Source organism: Brienomyrus brachyistius, unplaced genomic scaffold (assembly GCF_023856365.1).
Source record: "Brienomyrus brachyistius isolate T26 unplaced genomic scaffold, BBRACH_0.4 scaffold59, whole genome shotgun sequence".
NCBI classification, from domain to species: Eukaryota; Metazoa; Chordata; class Actinopteri; order Osteoglossiformes; family Mormyridae; genus Brienomyrus; species Brienomyrus brachyistius.
The window spans coordinates 475,831-492,832 of NW_026042334.1; the positions used below are offsets into that span (position 1 = coordinate 475,831).

Here is a 17,002-nt window from a genome sequence, read left to right on the forward strand (position 1 = left end):
CAGAGCCTTTCTAGATATCTTTAAGGGAAATCTCTGTTCTAAAATGTGGGTAAATCCTGCCTCGATGAATTCCTCAAAGCGCAGCCTTGTGTGCGCTAATCGGTAACAGCCACAATCGCATTGCCTCGCACACTGGGAAACTTGCGGTTTATAAAAAGGCCAAATATGATCGATTGTGATGTGCACATGCAGCCGTGATCATTCAGTCAGTGTGGCGGGGTTCCTTTTGAAGGTGTAGGGTGTTCCTAGAGAACTCGGTGCAGTTTCCAGTAACCATCCATCCAAAAACCGTAGCTAAAGGGAATCGAACAAATAGCCATGTGACCGTGAGCTGATGGTGCTCAGCACTGAGCGGTTTTCCTCAGTGCCCAAGGCATCGTTAGCTGTTGTGGTTTTATCATTGTTAATGAACTTACAAAGGGTCAGTCTGTTCCCAGCATGGATGATGTATAGATGACTGAAATGTACCTTACGAGTTAAGCTCCTTATAAAACCTGCACCTTTTTTGACATTACCAATGACATGGTCTATAATGAACTCTCATATTCACTCCTGAAGAGTTTAAAATAGCAATTGGGATACAAAAGCCCCAAATAAAGCTTAAAAAAAGACTGTAGTGTAATTCAGTTCAAGCCACCAGCACAAGTGGCTCAGGGTCACGTAACTAAAATGTTGTTGCTAGAACATTCTGGAACATTCTCTTAGCACCTGTTGCCCTGGCATTCTGACTGCGTATACAGCGCTGGGACCATAGCGACTCTGACCCCAGCTAAAAGCTGATTGGCCCCTACTGCTGTCACTCACTGATTCAAAACACATGGTTGGCTAATGATAAGGTTGGCCCGACTGTATGAATTATAGCCCCTGTAAAGCCCCCCCCACCTGAAAAAAATTCTAGAATCACCTCTGGGGGCAGTGCGGGGGGGGATGTGGCATTTGTGTAAAACTTGTGAGAAGCAAAAGAAATCTCTTTTATTACCAAGCAATTCAGGGCACTTAAATAGCAGCTTGGAAATTGACAGTGAAATCTACAGCGGTATCTCTGGGTTCTACAGAACCCCACTCTCTGGTTAGAAAAGGCATATCTAGCACAAAAGGCTCATATCCTGCTGTGAACAACGGCAGATCCAAACAGTGGCACAGCACGGGTTTATCCATCTGCTTCCCCTGGTGCGCTCTGAGTGTTTTTCTGGACGGGTTTGGGTACCTCAGGAAGTTTGAGGCCTGGGGGGGGTGAAGTGAGGAAGTGAGCTGTCCCATTAAAGGCGAAATCCTCCAGCATGCCTGTAAAAGGGCAGCGGGAGCGTGGCGCAGCTCCTCCGCCCGACACGTGCCGCCCGCCGCCCGCTGGGAGCGCTCTCTGGTCTTCCTCAAGTAATCCAAACAGAGGGCTGGAATGTGCGGCGGTCCCGCTGGAGATGGCAGAAGCGCGGCTTTTGAAGCTCTCCAGGGCATGTGAGAGAGGGGGGGGGGGGGGAGTGCGGACGAGTTTGTTTTCACACGTGCAGACTTTAAACTTAATAGTAGTGTAATAGAAGTATAATGATTCTGCCCTGATTGCTACATTTGGACATTAATCTGGGAAATTAGGATCAGCCTAGATGGTAATGTTCCAGCTGCACTGTCGGAATTCCTTCTCCTTCTTTATCATTGCGGGATAATGATTCATAGGGGGCTTTCGGAATTCCGTGGCGGTGTGTGCATCCCTTGCCATTCGGAGCCGAAGGAGCTGTTGTAAGAAAGGCGAGAACTTTGGATGCATTATCAAACAGTATTTGTTACGTTTGGGTTCCACAAGGAGGGTGGAGGTTCCTTTTACCCTGATTCATGTCAGAAGGCTGCCCTCTCAGGATAGCACCTCCTCAAACATCAGCATGTCTCAACATACCCAAACAGTCACCCTAGAGTGTTAATTCTCGTCCTCGTTCTACCGGCACTGATTTGCGTTTATGCATCACCCTATGTTCCTGGAACGTCCTGGAATGTTTTCCAGCATCACCTTGGAGTTGGCCTGGCAGCTCTGGATCCTGTGAAGTCAGAGCAATCAGATGGAAGTTATTTTCGTGTGAAGTGCTTTTCCTTCCTGCGATAATCCTATCATAACAGTCTAGTGGTTTGCCATGTGCCCCGGGGATAGAAGAAAACGATAGAGGCCTTTGACCGTATCGTTGGACATGTGGCTCTCTGGTCCATATATTCCAGGCATTAATAATCGATCAATAAATAATCAGTTCGGCTAATCTGGCTGGCCCGGTGCACTAAGCAGGACAGAGGATGCATCAATATATGAATATATTGGTATATTAGCTTAAGTCTGATTGCTTCATCCATGCATTTACGTTGTTAAATCTGTTATTTTCGGCACGGTCTTGGCTAGATTATAAAACAGCAGGCAGACAGACTGTGACAGACCTCGTCGCTCTGGTGGCTCCAGCGTAGAGCCAGCCCCTGGCGATAGTAGAAGCGTTCATTTTAAGAATGTGGGGGGGGGAGGGGGGGGCACAGGGTGTGCCAAATGAAATGAACTTCCTTTAAGGGCACGAGGAGGGAGTGTTAATACCCGTCTCGAGCTGCCAGGTTAATGGGCTTGAAGCGGGTTCCATCCTAAAGAGATCTAGAACCTCGAGATGGACCCCTGCTCCATCCACATGGAGCTCTTGGAATCTGGGACGGCGCTGGAGTTGATTTAATCAGTCCTTGTTATTGGATCCGGGGTAAATGTTGTCATTGCTCTGGCATCTGGCCGCTCATGCATGGTGCATGCGGTGCTGTTTTTGACTGAGGAGTGGCGGTTCCTCTTCGCTAGCACCTGGGGTCAGGGTGGGGAGGGGGGACATTAAGGAGCTGGAGATCGACCTGCTAGATTTTTAGTGTTCGATTCCTTGCCCCTCCCCCCTCGAAATCATTTTTCAAGCGTTACCGATGGGACATTCAAACATACTCTGTGCGTACAGGAGGAAGCTTGCCTGCATGCTGTGGATCTATTACCGTCGACCCAGGAGAACCGAGTTCTGGATTTTCTAAATATGCATTTTTGGATTTTGGCCTTGGTGGGTGGTCCCGGCACAGCGGGGTGGTCAGGAAACATCTGCAGGCACCACCTGCTCGCGGCCACTGTGTCTCCAAACAGCCGCGCACCTGCGGAGCCCTGAACGTGGCCTGGAATTATGGATGAGAAAGTCGGACTCGCAGAACAGCAGATTCATGACGGTCATGCGGAATAAGTCAGCAAAATTAATTTGTATATGAGAGAAATGGCAAAGTAGTGGTTAGATGTTGATGATCTGTTGAAGTTCCTGTGGTGTGAGATTAGTGAAACGTGCAAGACATAAGGTGAGGTCATCAAAATTCCAGGAATAGACATCTAGGAATAAGGTCACCTCAACTGGAAAACGGAACATATGAAGATTATCATTGCAGGTGGGTGGTGCCCAAAATGGGCAGTGACCACGCAGAGAGAAAGCAGGAGCTCTTTCTCATCGACTAAGCCAACACCTTTATCAATTTGCTAATGCGGTAAAAACAGGGAGCGTCTCGAAGGGGGGCGACTGCTCGGCGCGGGTCTTTGCGGGATGCCTGTCGGTTTTCCAGCCTCTGCTCGGAGCCCGGAGTGCCAAGTGCCCTTCATTAATCTTCAGGCAGAGCACTCGCGTCAGCAAAAAAATTCCAAGGACCGCGAGGAGTGTGCCCCAACTTCACTCAAAAATAAAAAAGAAACACTCTCTGCAGCCCTGCCCCCCACGCCATCAACACCAAAGCCACATCCAGTCGCTCTCCTCACAGCTCCGTTTTTAATTAAGAAGAGAATCTTTCCGAAGGGCTGATTCACAGAAGACAAAGCACTTAGCAGGTCTAGCCTTAAATAAGATTTTACATTCTGTTGCCGAAAATAAATCCATTTATTTAGGACTCCAGGGCAATGCTTCTCGCGACTAAAAGGGCCGTACGTTGATTACAGCTGTACTGCTACATGCTGCCTTGAGTGAGTTGCCTCTCTGGCCTCTTTGAAACAAAAGAATATGAAAGTTAGATTTTTTTGGATCATACCAAGATGGGATGAAGGGGCGGGGGAGGACTCGAGATGCTATCTGGGGATAAAAGCTGTCCTCAAATGCCACTGCTGGTTGTAATTAACATAGCAGCATGCTCCCAAACTATAGATATGAAGCCACTTTTGTTTTAGCAGTGCCTTCAGTTGCTACGCTAAACGTATCACGTCTGGAGCCAAAGTACCTGTGGACTGTTTGTTGGGAGCCTGGCAGGGCAAGCTAATGAAGTCAAGGGGTAATAAAGGTCACATGTGCATTGTGGGAAATCCATGTAGAGTTTACAGGGCACACTTGTAGCAGGTAAACCTCAAGAACACCCCCCACCACTCCAAGCCTCACGAGTTCCATATGTTTTGGCTTTGGCAGTCAGTCCATCACCTGTACACGTCGATAGTCACCCGCGAGACGGTCTACCACGCCAGCGCTTCACCCATGACATCACAGCGTTTATTGCCGCTCGCGCCGCTAATTATCCCACATTACTCATAAAAATAGCCGAGGGAGGCTAAAGTGGTATGAATCAGGGAGGGCATTTACAGTGCCGATTAGTGCCTGCTTCTAGCCCTACTTAATGACTTTCAATTAATCTTTAAAGGGGATTTTTTTCAAATAAATTTCGGCACATTTAAAATCACGGCAAAGTGATATTTTTAGGTACTTCTTAGGTACTTCACTTGTGATTCAGCAGGACGAGATGGATGAACAGGCCCTGTAATTAATTAGCCCAACTGTGGGGTAAAAAAGGCAGATTATTATGCAAATGGTTTGCTGCGGAGTACGCAGAACCGCAGCGGAGAATCCATGTTGTCCCGCTCACCGTTATAATTGTCAATCAGCCAATCATCGCCCCAGGAGCCGTCCAGATTACGCTCAGATGCCGTTCGTTTTCCCACATCAACACGGCGATAACAAGAACCCCGACATCAAGCTCGTGAATGCGTGAGTGCTGGATGTGTGCCCCCTCCTTCAACATATCGTCATTTAGCCCGCCGGTGACAATGTGCACTCCATGAGTTAGGACTCCGTACTCAAGATTTGCCGGTTCACATTGCCTGACCCTGTACTCTAACCCTTGCCTCTCCCAAGCTTGCTCTCCCCTGTATATGTGTGAATCTGAAATCTCAGTTTGCCATCTAGTAGACAAAATCTAGTATGCAAAGTGAGTATTATGTCCCAATCTTCAGTATGGATGAGAGAGCAGATGAATGATACTACATTCTGGGCAATTCCAATGTGTGCTAACAATTGACATTATGGTATCCTTTAAGTCCTTGCTTCAACATTTCTTGTCAAGATGGCAGAGGAAGTGCCTTCTCTGTACAAATTTAAGTAGAGTACAGTATCCAGTTATATATATTAGTGACTTGAATATGTTAAGAGTTTTGTATCTCATGGAGAGCAAGGTGGGGTAGGCAAAACGACAGTATCTCCATGGGGATAAATGAAGCATCATTAATCTGTATGTCATTCTGTTGCTTTCTTAGTGACGTCTTAAGAACCACTGCTTTAGTCCTAACACTTTTCTGGCCTTGGTTTGACCGTTTGCCACAGCTCACCTCCTGATATTAATGACCGCAGATGGGCCACAGCCCTCATTGTCTTTCATGTTCATGCACGCGGCTAAGGGGCCTCGGTAGACAGCGCCATCAGCCCAAACTGTAGACGTCTTCATCTTCCAAAATTGTACCCGTACGCTAACCGAAGCTACGTCTTTGTTTCGGTGTTGCTCAGTAAGCCTGCGGATACATCATTTCCGGGGGGGCGGGGGGGGGGGGGGCAATCACATGCTGTCATAGGCATTGGATGCATCTTGATGTGGGTGAGGTGTAACCACTTAATGCAAAATATCTAGTGTAAATATCTGTAGGACATTCTCCAGTATGGAAAGTAATCAAGGAATCAGAGGAGGGAGGAAGTAGGGATGGGTTGAGCGAGATGGTAGAAAGGAACAAGCACACAAACCATTTCAGCGGAAATACAGGAGAGCAGGTTTGGGTCCAGGTGAAGGGCTACAACTGGGTGTGAAGTGGGTTACTAACACTTCAAAGGTCTTATTTAACTGGTTAAAAGGTGCAGGTATAATAAACGATTTGGCTGCCTTTTCCCCATCCTTGGACTCCCATGCTCCTCCCCCACTATTCATATGTGTTTCGTAGCATTCCTGAACAGTGAGGTTATGACAACATAACCCATAATGCACCCCTGCAGACTCCCTCTGGCTTTCTAGTCTGGTGTGTTAATGTAATGTACTACGTTTCTGTTTCTGTGATCTCCACCTGAACACCGCTGCGATGTAACTTCGTTCAGCACGCGTGCATTATGGATGCTGCAGAAACTCATACATCTGAAGGGTGTGCTGCGGCAGGCATTTATTATAGATACCTATGGGGAGGCTTGCAAACGTCCTGCGACAAAACCTCCATTCGCCAAGCGCGCTCAGTGGGGAAGTGTTTTACTAAAGTACCGTGTGGCCCCGCCTCTGTGGCTTGACGACCAATGGGCAACGTCGCCTTGACTCTTAAAGTGACGGCGCACTGATGTTTTCCAGGCAGCTCTATGAATGAGGGACAGTGGAGTAGAAAAAGGACCACATGCCCATATCCCCGTGGGACGGCCCATTGAGAACAGCCCTGTAATCACTCAAGGCCCTCAGAGCGAGTGGAGCGGGGTGGGGTAGCCGGCGCTGACACGTGGCACGCCGAATGGCGACGGCGCTATGGAAACCGCCTTCGGCGCTGAGAAATTGCATTTCCAAACTATGTTTTCTCTTCCTCCCTCCGCGGTCATTCCAGAAACACACAGTGAAAGTTTCCATTTTTTTTTTCCTATCAAGACCAGTCCTCCGGGGAATTTCCTAGGCCTGCTATACTTTTCCACAGAATAAAACACATTTTAATGAAGAACTGCTGAGAGATCAAAGATTCAAGGCACTCGATGAGCGTTGGATGGCTTGCTTCTTCATTCTGGAGAGCCACACCATGTTTGTTTTCCATTACATTTTGTTTTGAGTGAGGGATTTGTGTCAAGCATTCATTTCAAAGGCTTTCTGTGCTGCCATTTTAAGCGATTTAAGCCGGAATACTTTTGCATTAGCCTGTAAGATATGAAGAAAGCCATTCTTAGTGCTGTCGTTTGTTTGCTGTCACTCCGTGCCCTACATTTCCGTGCAAGTCCGCTGCGTTGGGCGGAACAAGAGGTGACAGATCGTGGTGGAATCCCCTCATTCTGGAATCTCGTCTCATCGCTCGTACGTTTCCGTCGGGGGATGTGACTCAGCTGCAGAGCAACGTCTGGGCCCAGGCGGTTCTGTAATTTTTTATTTTGTTTTGCACGCAGACTTAAAGTCTGCAGGGGACAATCAATGCGGCGTGTAGGTTTGACCTTTGACCCTCTCCTCCCCTCCCAAGGGCCCGGCTGTGAAAACATGCCCTTCACTGAGACTGAACCTTGGCTCGGCTGCACAGCACCTCGTTCCAATCAAGCTCACTAGAGGCCCCCACTCATCTGGTTTCAATTTCCACTCCTTCTTCTCGTGCGTTAATGGGCCGAGGCTGCGGAAGGGGGGCATTTCTGGGATCCGCATGCCTCAAGCAGGGGCTGGACTCCAGCTGCACGCAGGTCAAGAATTTAAGAAGCACTGATGTGATGTGTCTAAGGTCTGACACCGGGGTGATGTGGCTAAGGACCCCTGTATCACATTACCATTAGATGTTAATGTCTGTCTGAGCCCCGAGTGTCTTAACTCAGTAATCCTTCACAGCAACATATGCAGCACAAGTTCTTTTGTTATTCATTATCTCACACAGACACGCAGGATCTTTCATGTTGCTTCTCAACTGACACGCACCCACTGCATCCGCGCTGCCTTCATCGGCTTTCGGAAAGCAGGCTCCGGATCTCAGCTCATGGCCCGCAGAGCGTTGCCTCCATTCCTGTGAGAAATATTTTCGCTTCTGTTCCTCAGTCCTCAAGAAGAGAGCAGTGGGCAGGTTTGAAAATCCTCGCATGTTTCTGGCATTTTCTGGAAAGTTCTGTCCGTTCTGCCACACTTCCCTTGGTGTGACGTGAAGGATTTAGACAAAGATGAAGTTATGCTGTCAAAATGCCAACATTCGTATTTTTATCGTTCAGTTCAGTCTTTAAACATTCATTAACGTTGTGTAGCGTAGCCAGGCATAGCTAATTCATAACTGCGTTTTGATTATATGATGTTTACGATGTTTGTGTTGTCTGTTTCTCATAATCAGGAAAGAATAATAAAGTTGCTCAAATCAAATTTATTGGCACAGGTGGTGAGTCTGTTGTTCATTTCCTGATTCAGTAGCTGCCCCCTCCCCCAAAAAGGAGTCAAATGAAGGTCTTCAAATGCGAACGCGCACACATCCATATGCCTCACATACACCCGCTCTTAATTAAATCTTAATTAAATTATCCTTCACTGAATCTCAGGGTCAACCATTCAGGGAACGCCATAAGCGAGGCTAAGTGTTTGCACCATAAAACTTCACAGTTGGGGTTTCTCCCCGGAGTGTTATAAATCGTGCCGGGTAGCTCTATCCCGGATACAAAGAGCAGGTTGGCGTGGTAATTGGCATGCATTGTTGCTTGCGGTCATTTCGCTCTGGTGGCTGGGGCGGCTTGCTTGTTATCTCCTGCGACGGCAGTTTATTGCAGTGACGTACCTGTTCACAAGCCTGATTAATATAAACCAGAAAATAATCCCCCCCCCCAAATCGCCCCCCCCCCCCCCCCCCGACCGGAATTCCAAAACCAAAGACATGCACCACATTCTTCCACAATGAAACATAATTAATGACGTAATATTTATGATGCATATTTAGCTTTATATATCATATGCGTATGCATACATTTATCGTCCTACAACTCTGACCATGATATGCAGTTGGAAAATATGTGGGTACATAAATTTATTAGTGAAGGTAATGGCGTTTCAAATTAGGAATATAAACTACTATTTAAACCATCTGCTCTTAAAGTTATGCAGATAAAGGCATCGGTAAATGGCGAGTAAAGTATTAATATTAATAAGCATATTAATGACAGCATGGAGTGCTAATAGGACAGCAAGAGGGCCACATACTGGAGAGGGAGATAGAGTGGTAAGCGTCAGATGCCGAAAAGAAGTCCACGGATATTTAAAGATTAAAAATTTAAATTGAAATTAGAGCAGCAATGTTTTGGAGATGACAGCAGAGTAACACACTATACGTGTATGTGCGAGTCCTGTGCCGTCGTGCAGAGTAACACACTATATGTGTGTGTGTGTGTGTGTGTGTGTGTGTGTGTGTGTGTGCGTACCAGTCCTGTGCAATAAAGCGGAATAATGCACTTTATGTGTTTGCACGAGCCCCATGCCATCAAGCAGAATAACGCACTTCATGTGTGCGTACAATCCCCGTGCAATCAAGCAGAATAACGCACTTTATGTGTTCATTATGAGTCCCGTGACAGCTGTTGTATTTCAGCCGTGGCCCCGTGGTGAGCAGCAGGAGCAAACTGGTGGGGGTGGGGGGGGGGGGGGGGGGGGTGATCCTTCCTGGCTGTTTTCAGTTAGTCCTACTTGGAGGGGTCCACGTCCGTATCGTCCACAAAAATCAGACCCAGGTTGCACATGGCATGGCTTAGGGTTCTCCAGAGACCCAGTTGACACCCTGACTTTTATCCTCATGAATTTCATGTGTTGAGGTGGTGGGGTGGGAGGGGGGGGGGGGCTGGTGTAGCGCGAACAATGTCCACATCTGTAGGCCTGGCAGTATCAGCGCCTACGCACCACTGGCATTTAACAGCGCACGCCGCTGGGCTTTATTGCTTGGTTAAATATGGACCTGGAGGTGCGTTTTCAATTAGTCACATTTTACGCACCTCTATCCTGCATATTCGCGCCACCTCTTACGGGCCGCCCGCCGGGGAAGCCGTTCGTCTCAGAAAGGCCCCACGTTATTAAATTACATTTAGTAAAAAAAAAAACTACCAGGATGATACTTAGGAGGTAGGCAGTATTTTATGTTAGCATTGGCCATCTGCTACAGGAGTGCATCCATCACCAGGTCGTGGGAGAGCGGGATCCAATTCACTTCCCCTCTTCATGCACCTAGTCAGCTGTATTTTCTACCTAATGGACATAAAAAAATTGCAGATTGCTGCAAAATGGGCTTGGCAGAAGAAAAGCTTATTAAGTATCGATCCTGAGAGGTCAATGCTCAGATCTTAGCCCGCCAGCAGCCAGCCGCAAATGGAGATTAGACCACATAAATAAACGCGCGAGAAATCGCCACCCATTGTCTCCTCGACTCAACGGCGCAATTCCTGGGGTGAAGAATGTCACAAGAAGGAGCGACGCGAGGCTACAATCGTTTTTCATTCATTTAGTTGACACTTTTATCCAAAGCTACTCACAGTACAGGGTAACAATTTATGTGAGCTGTCTGGGTTTCAAACCCATGACCTTCACATTGTTAGCACAATGTTCTACTTCTTGAGCTGCAACAAGTGAAAGCCAACTAGAATAGTGGTTTGCATCTGGCTTAGCCTCCAGACCCACATTATTCCTTGCTCAGCAAGTCACCACCCAAATTCATGTTAAAAGTTGTTCAATCGGGGGAGGGGTCATCTTTTGGGTCATGACCTACCAGTTTGAAACACTGTGCTAGAGCATCGGGTGTCAATTTAGACATTCTAGTTTCCCAAGTCGGCTTTAGTAACCCCCCCACCCCCCTTTCTGCTGGGGCCAGTCATTGTTGGAAAGCACGTGTGGTCCTCATCCCCATTTGGGGGAGATTGGGACAAGGAGGGTCATTGTTAGGCTGCGGCTCCTCTATGCCTCCAGCGTTTGGATCGGCCCAACTGCAGCGTTTCTGATTCTCACCCCATCTGGAGTTGATTTATCGATGTTTATTCACACACCCCTCCCCTCCCCAACCCCACCCCCCCCCCCCCCCCCTCCTGTTCTCTATCATCTCACGCACCCTGAGCCGCCCACCTCGGTGGAGGTGTGGTCAGTGCTCCAGGCCAGCTCATCTCGCACTGTGTGTCCTCACTGAAACACAACTCACCCCAGATTGCTGAAATATAACACCCCTCCCCCCCTCCCATTAAATACCTCCCTTCTGCCATTAGTGGGGGGGGTCAACAAAAAAGAACCCAGTTCCATTGCGTAACAGCAATCCGGCACCAATTTTGGGAAAAGTCGAGATGCGTCTGCCAGTGTCCAATGAAATCCACTGTCCATTTCCGTGGAAACATGTTGGCAGAGGATGTCCATCATGCTGGATCTGAGCATGAACACTGGAATCCTCTCCTGGCGTGGAAAGGGGCACCCACACGTATGCAGTTCCAGTTACTGGCTGAGAGGGGGCGGTGTCTTTCTTCGATCTGGTTGCTTGCTTTTCCTTTCCCGCAACTGAAGGCGGTCTTGGGGGAGCTGCCCAGTTCGGGCTGCTGCCGTTGTTTATTTTTTTTTCTGTTTTGTATAAAATGGCCTCATTGTGAGGGTGTCCGAGACGAGTGGGGCGGTCGTGGTGCACGCCAGGCCGCATGCTACACCCCTGCCTCTCGAACTCGGGGGTCACTGTGCTCCAAAGAAAACACCGGCACTTCTCCCAGAAGCTGGGAGGGTCTCACTGCATTCCTGCGCCGTTCGCTGCGATGCGAGAAATGTCACAGCAGCGACGCCCTGTAGCATGCATTCCCGAACTAGCTCATATGCAGCTTGTTATTGGGCACTAGGGCCCCTCCAAAGCGTTTGTTTTGGCACAGACGCCTGCATTGGGGCCGCGAAGGAGCCTTACCGGCCATATGCATTACAGGCATTGACCAGACACACGCAGAGCGGATGGGGTTTGTTTGCAGCATTTGGGCATCATCTCATATTGCAGGTTTGGGGGCTACATTCTGTAATAACAGCAGGGAAGAAACTCTGCCTCAATTAAAATGTAAATGGGGGTTGCAAGTTTGAAATGATTCATTCGGTTTCGGTTAAAAATAAGCCATTGCTTTCTGGAAAATTGAGAGGGGGCGGGGCTGGCTTTGAGTGTTTGCAGTTATGCTGACTCCACGCGTCAACTGGAATTCTGCTTGGAGGTGGCAAGGGGTGGGAATCGGGTGGGAATGTTTGCAGGAATATAGGAATGCCGGGTTGATAACAGCACCACCTAGCATTGAACCATCCATCGACTCTCTCAAGACTCCAATAGAACGGTACAAGCAGATATCGATCGTACACAAGATAAGCAGGTTTGGCCGATTCTCGATTCTGTTGGAAAAACGTCATAATGATGTTTCTCCTTATTTTGCTGAGAGGGATCCTCTGGGGGTTGGCATTGGGTGGGGGTGTTGACAGATTTTTCCGTCAGAACATTCATTAATTTAACTTTCAGGTCCAAATCACAGCAGCCGGCCCTGCTGGTCATGTGACCCCCTCCCCCCCGGCTCACAAAATAATGATGGATGTATAAGAGCCATATGAGCGCAAGGCCCGCAGTTATTTACCCTCTAACTGTGTTTCATTCCCTGTCTTTGTCTAGAGCTTCTTTTTGGTTGGCCTTGGATTCCCCACCCAACTGCTCGCAAATCCAACAGCCAATGAGAGAGACCGTGACATTCCTCCCATAATGTCTGCGTATCTGTCTGGGCCTATCCTCCGTTCTAGATGTTGCCTTGACATTTCATACGAGCGGAACCGACTTGCCGAACGGGGATGGGATTAGAGACCTTATCCCTCCAAATCGCTGCCCCCAGAGCAGCGCATGAGGGCAGCAGTGGGGCTTCGGTCTTAATGGGGGCCGACACATAATTATTGCCTTTCTCTTCCTCCCCCCGCAAGCCTTTGGGTCGAACGAGAGAACGAGCGCCAGGCGTGACCGCCGTAAAAAATAGGGGAAAAAATACATCTTAAAGGATTTACTCCATCAGATGCGGCAGTTTAAAAGAAGTTTAGGAAGTTTGAATACTCCCCCCCCCCGCCCCAGAAACTGGGAGTGAGGGGTAGTGGGGGGGGGGCTGTTTTTTCTCTTTGTTGACTCTCTCAACCTGCACTACTGTTTCCACGATACATGTGTTGCCGGAATCTCGAGAATGTGATCTCCACTCCCCTCCCCAAAAGCTGTGGATATGAAGCGAATGTGTTCCTATCTTACATTCATCGCTGGCTGCTCATCTCGGTAAAATGAAAAGCGCACACCGCTTAAAAAGCCAACGCAGATGGTCAAGTCTGCCCCCCACCAGCATTTCAGGTAACCTATTATGTTAGTGCCCAGAGGTGTAACTGGCTGGATTTTCACATCTACATGCATCGCCAAATTATACAGGGTGATTCTGCAATACCACCTCCCCTACAGCATCCCCTCCTTCATCCCCATGCAGCGAGAACACGGACAGCAACAAGATCCGTTTCCAAGGAAACATTTATTTCCATGTCTCGGGGCACCTTGAGTAGCGCCCCAACCTCCAAACGCACACCCTGCTTGCTCGATGAACCTGTCACCTCCCGAAGATATAAAGTTTGGCACTGGGTGACGTTCGTCCCTCTCCAAGGCCTTGTACATTCCTCGGCGCATCTCGTTCTGACTCCGGCACACTGCTTGACTCGGGAAAGTGTAATAGGTGTCATATTTCACCCAGGACCTGCTCCCTGCCTGGTCACGGTGATTCACTGTGGGCAGAAATTTCACTGCCCTTACTTGTACACGTTTGCGTGCCGATGCTGTCTGCATGCATGTGGCTGTGCACGCCATCCTCACCCCACCTGCCTTCCATCACCGAAGGATGCAAAGCGGCAGTTGAATCATCTTGTCCAGAATGTCCCGTTGGGAATTTTCAAGGACGTCGAGGCGTCAGGCTGAATCGGGGCTGTTGTATGAAGCCTCTTCTCTCTTTTCTTCTTCCCCTTCATCTTCCACCTTCTGAAACCTTCTAGCGACGGTCTGATTTGCCCGAAAACTTTTTATTCTGGTGTCCAGGCCTGAGCGTTGGCGACGTGCTTGTTGGAACATGTGTCCCGACTTCAGGCAATGTGACGGATATTTGGGGGAGGTAGGGGGGGGGGGCACATTGGTGCATCCCACTGCTTGTACTATAATAAGATAGCCGGGTTCTGCTGAGAGGTGAATGTACTGGAGCAACCCCTCCAGGCACCTTCTGTAGAAATTGGTTCCTCTGCCTGCCCGAGCCTCCCACAGCCAAGATGCTCAGTTCCTCTTAACGGTACGTTCGCTTCACTGCTCTCCATGCCTGGACCGGACGAAACTGAGCCCAGCCAAATATGACCACAAGCGGCTAATCACAATCGGCAGGCCCGGGGTGGGGGGGCTAATTGTATGGTGGGACTCACTGGAGACTGGGGTCATTTGCATAACCACCTTATCGCGGGTGGCCATTCCCGGCACTCCGGGTAGAGGACCCTTAACTCCACTTTCTCATTCACTTCAAATCACCTTGTGAAAACCAAGGGAAAGATCCAGGAAGATCTTTTCCAGCAGCTCCATTCTTTAGTATTTATGATCTAAAGTAGGATTCTCTTCTTTTTTTGGTTGAGCGGGAGCCTGGTTCTTGGACGGACTCTGTAATCCATCATTATGGAACCAGAAAAGCAGATTAAAACCGGGTTCCAAAGCAAATCAGAGGAGAACATACGCAGTGCTCGAGCTCAGCCAGGGACGGCCTTTGGACGCCGACCGTAACTGTAAGCCTAGTGCCCCGATTCTGCTGCCACTGCTCTTGCGGCCTGGGGAATCCTCCCCCCCACCCCCCCCCCAAACAACTGGCACCTGCCAGCACCACACAAAAGGGGGGCTAATTCCAGCGCGGATGTGCCATCGCTAACACGGCCTCCCAGAAAGGAATCCGAACGTGAGCCATGGAGCCAAAACATTATTATTCAAATCTGTGGTCAGCCTGTTTTTTGATGCCCTTTCTCGACAGTTACGCGTCACGCAGGCACACACACCATTTTCTTTCACATTACAGTGACCGTTCCTCTCTGGAACTTCAGTCCTTTTGTCAAAGGCCCTTTTGTCCAGCCCCTCCTGCCTGTCCCCTGTAAAGACCCTCCATGAAAGAGTGAATCCGTTATCATACGCAGTACATGGGTTTCACTCATTATTGAGATAGAGGCAGTGGTTATACTCAGTCTGGGCTATCGGCCACATGGGCCCCATCTGTGGGTCCCGTCTGGGGGCCCCTGCGACCGGCACTTGAACTCAAAAGTCCGTTGGCTGCTCCTCACCAAGCTATCAGGAAACGCAGAGATGAGGGATGGGCGGAGAATCCTCACCGGTCCTCGGCACTCAACTCCCAGGTGGCCGCGGTGACAGGCATACTGACATCGGCAACTGGTAGGATAAATGGGTCTGCAAATACTACATTAAAATGTAATGAACTGGGGACCTACTGGGGAGAGAAGTCTCTCCTTTACTGCTGAGGCAGGCTTTTCTACTGGATTCCTGCCCCCGGGGCAGAGAGCTTCGCTCCCCTCGGAGGGAGCAGAGAGCAGTAGAAGTTCAGGGAACGTTTAAGTTTGGACTTTTCAGCAGCCAGCCAATTGTCTCAGAGGTTAATTTTTTGAATTTGTACCTGGAGGCAGCAATTCGTAGCAGGAATCTGTAATTATGGGTCAATTATAGAACTCTTTGAAGAGACCAAGTAGGGTCTTGTGTGACTGTTAAAACTTCATGTCCGTGACCAGAAGGTCGCTGGTTCAAATCCCATGGTCAGCTGAGTAATTTCACAATTGGGTCCCTTAATGCACAATTGCTCTCAGGACTGGCTGCCCCTTCTTCCTCAATTGTATTTCACGTTGGATAAAAGCATGCATTAAATAAATACAAGTACACACACCTAACCCATCTGTCCCTAGCGGTCTCTTGGGTGAATAAGCCTTTGACGTTGACTAACAATGGCCAACAAATGCATGGGTAAGCTGTAGATGTCAAACATGGAGAATCCAGCAAAGGTGAAATAGCTACACAGGGCATATGAGGGTATTGTTAAATAAATCTGCCTATGAACTCGAAGAAAACACACCGTTCGTTCAGACACGTGACAATAATACAGGTGTACTCTGTGTTATGCCTGTGCATGGTAGGACTCCTGTCGCAACCCAAAGACAAGCGGTGAGGCTGACTAGTGTCTGAAAGTTTCCTGGTGTGTTTGACACACCTGGTGTGTTCCTGGTGTGTGCATGCGCCCCGTGATGGACTGGTGATCTCTGCAGGGTGTAGCCCAGCCTCGTGTCTTGTGTTCCGTGGGAAAATCCCTGAATGACCTTGACCAGGATAAGCAGGAGACGATGTATGTTCCTCATGTGTAAAACTGATATGCAGCCTAGGAATTCCCGAAGCTCCCTATTTTGTGCAAAATAAATATGGAAGCTAGCGCCTCTCTTATGATGTGGTCATAGATAGAGATGGAACGGTATGGATATTTAACATTGTGATTGTAGTGACCAAAATTATCGCAGTTCTCAGCATTATGGCGGTATGATTAAAATGTGCTGAAAATGTTCAAAAAATGCTGATACACAAACTGAAATCATTTCAACAAGTTTCACACTGAAAACCACAAATAAAACTAGCAGCGCCATATACAGTTTGCATAAACATTAAAATAATATCATAGCCAATGCCTTATGTAAACATGCGAAAACCACATCAAATGTGCATTAACATTAAACCCCCCCCAGAGCACTGTCACTGTGAATGGTCATTGCCTATGCCATGTTTTCACTGACACAAAACAAAGCCACACTGCACACTGCACACTGCAATCCTGCATCTGGGAGACTGTCAATAGCTTTGGTTGATGCTGGGTGATATTTAACGTGTGTTTTTCAAGGTGTGGAAATCAGCCACGGTTTTAATGAACATTTTAATTTGAAACTGTGATGGTAACCGTTTCATCCGTGGTCGTAGTATTAAGTCGAAACGCCCAGAATATCT

At 48.4% G+C, this 17,002-nt stretch overlaps 1 protein-coding gene across 1 annotated transcript in view; it reads left to right on the forward strand.

Annotated features, from left to right (window-relative positions):
• Window positions 1-17,002, forward strand: part of LOC125725010 (CXADR-like membrane protein) — a 52,194-nt gene that overhangs the window by 21,499 nt on the left and 13,693 nt on the right. The window lies entirely within an intron of this gene.